This window comes from Poecilia formosa, unplaced genomic scaffold (assembly GCF_000485575.1).
Source record: "Poecilia formosa unplaced genomic scaffold, Poecilia_formosa-5.1.2 Scaffold2224, whole genome shotgun sequence".
In the NCBI taxonomy this organism is placed as follows: domain Eukaryota; kingdom Metazoa; phylum Chordata; class Actinopteri; order Cyprinodontiformes; family Poeciliidae; genus Poecilia; species Poecilia formosa.
This window is the reverse complement of record NW_006802163.1, coordinates 27,501-34,301: the sequence shown is the minus strand read 5'-3', so window position 1 is coordinate 34,301 and position 6,801 is coordinate 27,501.

Here is a 6,801-nt window from a genome sequence, read left to right as displayed (position 1 = left end):
TCGATTTCTCTGGATGAATTTCAACAGGGCAAATCAGCGAACAGAAACAGAAGTTAGCAATGATGATAATTTGATAATTTTATTTGCGTTGTTTTAGAATTGCAGTTTGCTTATGGGTGGTAATGGCAGTGGAGGAAGTGAACAAAGCCGTTCAGTTCCTGTTGGCCACTTTTCCAAATATTGAGCAATAAAAGAGAGAGCAAGAGGAATGTTAAGATGGCCATGACATCTTTACTACTGGCAAAGATGTCATGGCCATACTTACCATAGGGGTCAGCATAAGTCCTATTTTCCAGTTGGCTCTGTTAATATCAAAGGATGTGGGTGAGCTAAATAACAGAAGCTAAACACTAGAAGTTAAACATGAAAGGCTAGGGGCAAAATATTAGATATTAAACACTAGAGGCTCAACATTAGAAGCTAAGTGCTAGAAGCTAATCGCTAAAAGCTCAGCACTAGAAAATAAATGTTAAGGGCTCATCGCCAAAGCCTAAATACCAGAGTCTAAACGCTAAAAGCTAGCCGGTAGAACCTAAGCACTAAAGGCTAAACGTTAAAGGCTAATCCATCAATCTAATCGCCAGACCCTAAATGCTAAAGGCTAAATGCTAGATGCTAAATGCTAGAGGCTAAACATTAGAGGCTAAATCTTAAGAGAAGCAAGCAAATAATCGAGCAGACGCATTACGGCAAAACTTTAGCGATCGGGTGAAATCATATTCAATCGTTTAAAACTTCAAGAATTCACGCCTCCAGCTAGCAATCGTTTCTCGATAGTCGAGGGTCCAGACCCTTTGGGAGAAGCAAAGTGTATAACAAGGGACTGTTTTTTCTCAGGCTATCCTTTAAAAGAAAAGGGTACAAACTACTTTATCAAGATCAAACCCTGTGGTCTTCAAGGAACATAGTGTCGCAAGGTTCTGGTACAGTTTACAATGAATGGCTCATGGATGGATAAATGCTTAGCAGCAAATTGATGGACCTTCAAGATTAAACAGAGAATAAAGTCTGTAAACACAAGAAGTTGACAAACTAATTTTTCTCTGGCATCAGCAAATAGTCATAGCAAATCAAATTCAATAATATATAACCTACAGCATCATCTGGAGAAGCTGGGCATTTACCAATATCAAACATATATGTGGTATATGTATGGTATGTAAACGTTTACCGCACTCGCTTGATGTCAGGAACCCCAATCATTTAGCTCTTTTCAAACTCACAGAGGAACCTCTGTCGGCCTCGTGTCAGGATTTCAGCTACTGGGGCCCTATAGTAGCCAGCTGTGGCAGTTCTCCTGCTTTGTGTCTGCAGCTAATGTCAGGTGTTATCCATCTTAGAGAGGCTTCTAAGATGGATAACTTCTGCTGGTTCCTCTGGGACCAGCAGAAGGGCTGATCCCAGAGCCCTTCTGCTCTGGGATCAGAGCAGAGCAGAGCAGAATTTTCCTATAGATGAAAATTCCTATAGATTTTCATCTATAGGAAAATGAAGGTGCCCAGATTACAGAGCTGTGAGGGGCAAACTGTGTGAATGATGCTAATGTTGCTAAAATCTAGACTGCAAGAAAACCTATGATAATTCTGAGATCATTATCAACTGAATTGTGTTGATTTTAGGAAAGGTTTCAAGGTGGTCTGTGAGACAAAGTGATTAAGTTTGTGTTTATTTACCACTTGTCTCTTAAATGTATTTCTGATTTGTTTCATATTTGCTTCACTCACTATCCCAGGTTTGTTTGTGGAAGCATTATGTTGCAGTTTACATCCATGCATATGTTATTTTTATGCTAACACTACCACACCATTAGATAAATGTGAATGTTTCCTTTGTTACAAGGTACATTTCAGATAAATTACTTATTTTTGTTTCTCACCATTGTTTGTCCCTTTAGCTCCTGCTGACCCTCTGAAAATAGTCTGGTTAAAGTGTTTGAAAAAGGGTGTTTTTGAGTGGGTGCAGTAGGTATGAATTAAAATGTCACAGTTTCAAGTTGTAAGGGTGTTTACACAAAAATGTATCTACTTCCAAAAAGCCAAATTTAACTTTCTTTTGCGCACCAGGGAATCGTGTTAGTAGCTGTTCATCAGCCAGCTGACCAGCAGTAACCAGCAACGAATTGGGAAGGGATGGTAGGTACTATGTGCTATAACAGGCCTATCAGCTCATCCAGTTTGCAATGAAAGGACACTCCAGGTATGTTTTTGATGAGGGAATAACATTACAACATGAAATAAAGCTCATAAAATCAGATTTTACATAACACTGACACTCTTTAACATCCTGATACCAGTGACTGGACCATGTCGGTATCTGGAGAAATCCAAGGCAGCAAAAACCACCTGAGGAGTGTAATCTGGGTAATACTGAGCAATAAAAACATCTTGAAACCCAGAAAGAATTCATTTTCTGATGTTTATTGACAATGAAAAGAATCCAGTTTATTGGTTTGTAAATGTAATAGTTACCCTGGCGTGACTAGATCATTCTGCCAGTGATAACATACAAGCTTCCACACTGTGGCCTTCAGAGCTGGGAAAGTCCTCAGAAATGTTTAGCATCAGAGCTGTTTGTGTGACAGAAAAATGGTGGTCAAGTTAGTTTTTCTTTGATTTAAAAGTTGGTCCTGTGCCTCTAGTGAGTTTCTCAATGTGAAAGGGCAGATGGAGAGTGCAGGGGGGATGTGGGGGGAGTTTGAAGTTCCCCTGGGTGAGCAGTCGCACCAGTGTTGCTCCACATGAAAACAAGCAGCATTTCTGCAGTAAGGGCATGAAATCAGGGTTGTTTGTTTTCCATCGCCATCTCCATAAAGGGCCAGTATTACATGAAATCTGCATTTTTGAGATTTACATCATGTTATAATATTATCCCCTCATCAACAACATACCTGGAGTGTTGCCTCAATTCTTTCATGCATGGATGAGAAATCCTTTACTCTCCCGTGGCAACCATTAAGCGAGTAAAACGCCTGGAGAGAACTAGCCCCGCCTTCCGAGGCACAGCTCTTACTCTGAGCTGCAGTTTCTAAGCTTCAGAGCTTCTGCCTTCATAGACCAGCCCTTCCCTGTGACTCCCACACTCAGCTTCTTCAGACTAGCCAACAGCAATTAGCAAACACCTGGTGGAACTGCGCATCTGCTGAGCTCATTATATCAGATACTTCTCAGCATAACACTGGTAAAAACGTTGTAAGAGTTAATAAAGGAACAATGTTGTGATGACTTCCTGAAGGCGGAGTTTAGCAAGAGAAGACGTTTTAAAGAGACAGAGACCCAATTTCAAGGCTTTAGATTACAAAGTCAATTTTCTTTTATGTCATATTTCATTTATATCGCTTTTTTTTTTTTTTAATGATGGTAAGAGTTACCTGATTGTGCTATAAAGTTGTACTATGTGACTGGACCACTCCCTTAAATCTTAAATGATTAAAAGATAACTGCTAAGAAAAGCCTGAAATATAATTAAAAATGTTTATGTGTTGTGTGAATTTGGGTGAAAGACTTCAGACTTGACTTAGACTTGGAAAGAAATGATTTGTGAGGAGAAGGTAATATCTCTGGTACGGTAGTTAGTAATACCCCAAAAGACTTTATTCTCATTTTCCTTCTACTTCACAAATATGTGCTCCTTTATGTCAGTCAACCATATAAAAGTCGCAACATAGTTTGGTGCTCTGACACAACAACATTTGAAAGAGTTCAATAGGTACAAATAAGTTTGCAAGGCATTTGACAGAGAGGAGTGAACCTGGATCTCCATCCAGCTGCCTGAACTCCCTGCCAGGCTTCCAATCCTGCCCCCGACGCCACAACGCGTCGGGGAAAATCACCTCAGAGAATATGTGTCACGTCCGCCTGAGTCACTCCTGCTGCACTGCAGTGTCGGAGGCGGAGGGTAACACAAACAGGCGAGCTGCAGCCAAGTCAAACAAAACTCGCAGCATTCATGCATGCTGGTCCTGCGTACGCAGATGAATGCGAAAGGCCGGCGCTGCCTGCGCACACCTCGGTCCAAAGCACACAGCTTTCAGTGTACACAAGCAATTATCCGTCAAACACGTTTCATAGTTAAAGTAAACAGCGCAAACCATTTTAGGTGGGAGCAAATAAACAAGCACATGCAGGCAGGTTTGCCAGTGGAACCGCTGATAAAATCCAACTGATTTCTTGATGGTCTTTTTAAAGGAGGCCACAGGCAGGAAAATGAGCCACTTAAAGGAGCACCAGATCCCCCGCGGCCATCGGGGCCGCTGCAAGCACAGGCAGCTGTTCGCTTCATTGATGGAAAAGTGTCTTTATGGCGGCTGTTGAAATGTCGGTGGCTGAATGCGGTGCTCTGATGCCAAGGCTGTCGTGTTTCACAGGCGCAGCTTTGTACGGCAGCAGAGGAGACCTGGCCCCGCTCCTCCATCTGGATTTGGACGTGATGACGGAGGGTTCGAGAAATGCCCCGAAACAACGGGACATTTTTCTGTGGGTTAGGTTTATTTCAGTTTATTTCAAGATTTTAATTATCACCATTTCGCTCTGATCCATTTCCAATTATTTAAAGGGGCAGTATTATGTAGTATCAACATTTTGAGCTTCACGTCAAAAATATAACTGGAGCATTGCTTTCATTTTTTCCATGCATGGTTGAGAAATCCTTTAATCTCCCATGGCAACCATTCAGCTATAGACCTAGCTCCACCTACAGGGGGCAGCTCCTCCTCAGAGCTGCAGGTTCCAAGCTTCCACCTCACAGAGCAGCCCTTCCCCACAGCACCCACACTCAGCTCCTTCAGACTGGTCAGCAGCAATTAGCAAACACCTGGTAGAACTACACATCTATGGTGGCACACGGGTAAAGCTCAACCCAAATAAGGATGCTGACGTTGCAGGTTTAATTCCTGGCCTGGTGACCTTTGCCACAAATCTTCCCTCTCTCTGCCTACTTTCCTGTCTTAGTACTTTCAAATAAAGGCCGCTAGAACCAAAAATACCTTTAAACAAGCGACTTCTCAGTGCAACGCTGGTGAAAACATAAAAGGTTAAAAGAGGGGCGACGTTGTAATGACTTCCTGAAGGCAGAGTTTCAGAAAAGGCAGGAATTACTTAGAGAGGCAAAGGCAAAATTTGAAGGTGCTGTAAAATCCCTTTTAAGGATGTGAGTGCTAAAGCACGCTATTATTTCCTGTCTGCTTAAAGAATGGTTGGTTAGTAATAAGCAGAGTGATCATTGAATCTTGAGGTATTTCATGTCTTAGTTATTATTTTTGAGACTCGGTTTTGTAAAAATAAATAAATAAAAATGGGTTTTCTCTAACCTTATACATATAGTTCTTATATGTTGTTATTGTATTTCTTATTTATATGAATGAAATTGAATGAATGTTTGTATCTTGTGTTGGTTTCACGGAACTACGGATGGAAAATAGCATTTTGCTAAATCCGGTATATTTACGACAACATATGTTCATTAATACACACTGTCCCATCTAACTGATTGAGTTTATAAAATCTATCAATGAATGAATCGATCTGACAAGAAGAAAACGTGTTATTTCTCTCGAGCCGATGCAGCTGCGGTTCATTTCAGGCGCAGCGATCCAATACGTGTTTAAAGATCTATTAATCCTGTAAGATCCAAACATCGCTAAGCTTTGCTTTGTGTGCGCTCTCCTGTGCAAATAAGCTCAACGCGCCGTCAGATACACAGCCACTGGAGCGTGTAGCGCTCCGTGTCAAGTTTGGACATAAATCTGTGCAGATAAGCCAATGGTTTGCACACTGTTCCACCTTTACATCACATGCTTTCTCTGAGGTCTGAAGCTGAGCTTTCACCTGCCGGCTGTGGCTCCACACAAAGCCCTCATTGTGACCAGCTGGATTCCACTGGCTGAGATTAATACTCACACAGGCACAATGTCACAGATATACACAACCACTCTGCTTCGACTTAGCCTGCTAACAGGCTGTCACACCAATAGTGTCATTTTAAGCTGCTTAACCTGCTGCCATATTGTTGTTCTAAGTTATTCATTTTTTGGTTATTAGTTAATTAAATTGCCGAAAGACTGTGAATATCTGTAGTAAAAAAAAGCACAGAAGTAAAAATTGAAATAACAGCCACCTTATTAAAATGTAAATCAAAGAAGGCACGTTTTAAAATTCGACTGTCTACAAATTATGGGCAAATGCTGCCATCTGCTGGACAAAGGTAACATCAGCAATACTTAGAGGCTCTTGTGTTGAAAGTTGTTTGGTCATTTGAACGCTTCGTAAAATATTATATCCACAATATAAAATATAATTTAAAAAAAAACCTCATGTAATAAATTTAAAGAAACTGACTTAAAAACACATGTTTTTAAGTCAGTTTAAATTAAGAATAACTTAATTTAAATAGTCAGAAACTTGTAAAAAACAATTCTTAACAAGTTTAACTTTATCTCATAAGCAGACACCTGTGCTATATTATTTACTTTTTTCAGTTGTTTTAACGGATAATTAAATATATACTTGAATGTACTTTTTCACATTTGTTAAAAAAATAATATTTTCTGTATAAAATTAAAGGTACACATGATTGTATTGTACCATTTATGTGTAAATTTATTTCACTGTAGATTTTAGGATCTTTGAGTAACAGCAATAATACCGATGTTTGTGGTTATTTCATATTACTTAGGTACCATTAATCCTGTTTATTACTTTTTGTTTAATGTAACCTGATATTTCTTATTATGTTGAAGATATTTCTTTATGATGTTATTTGTTCAAAATAATGTTTTGGCAAAAGAAAAACTGAACGCTTCATGGC